Here is a 546-nt window from a genome sequence, read left to right as displayed (position 1 = left end):
CCATCCGGCACACGACTCCAGAGGATGAGTGACATAACCCCCCCAGGGCAGAGTGAGTCACTCTGGGACAGAATGCGGCCCTCGCCATTTATGGCTTCTGGAAAGCTTAGGAGTGACTGGCACCCTGGTCATGAGGATGAGTGCTGTCCACCTTTGAACCCAAGTCTTCCCAGTCCAGGTCAAACGCTCTGTGCGCTGCACCACGTACTTGGGCATTCTGTACATGCTCGGACTCTCTTTCTTTAAATAAATAGTTTTTGAGTATACAAATTCCATAAAGAAGGCTGATTGCTGAAGATTTGATGCTTTTGAATTCTGGTGCTGGAGGAGACTCATGGACTGCAAGAAGATCAAATGCATCCATTCTTAAGGAAATCAGCCCTGAGTGCTCACTGGAAGGACAGATCCTGAAGCTGAGGCTCCAAGACTTTGGCCACCTCATGAGAAGAGAAGACTCCCTGGAAAAGACCCTGATGTTGGGAAAGATGGAGGGCCCAAGGAGAAGGGGAGGACAGAGGACGAGATGGTTGGACAGTGTTCTCGAAG

Source organism: Podarcis tiliguerta (assembly GCF_965153285.1).
Source record: "Podarcis tiliguerta genome assembly, chromosome: 8".
Classification (NCBI taxonomy): Eukaryota; Metazoa; Chordata; class Lepidosauria; order Squamata; family Lacertidae; genus Podarcis; species Podarcis tiliguerta.
This window is presented reverse-complemented; position numbering follows the sequence as displayed.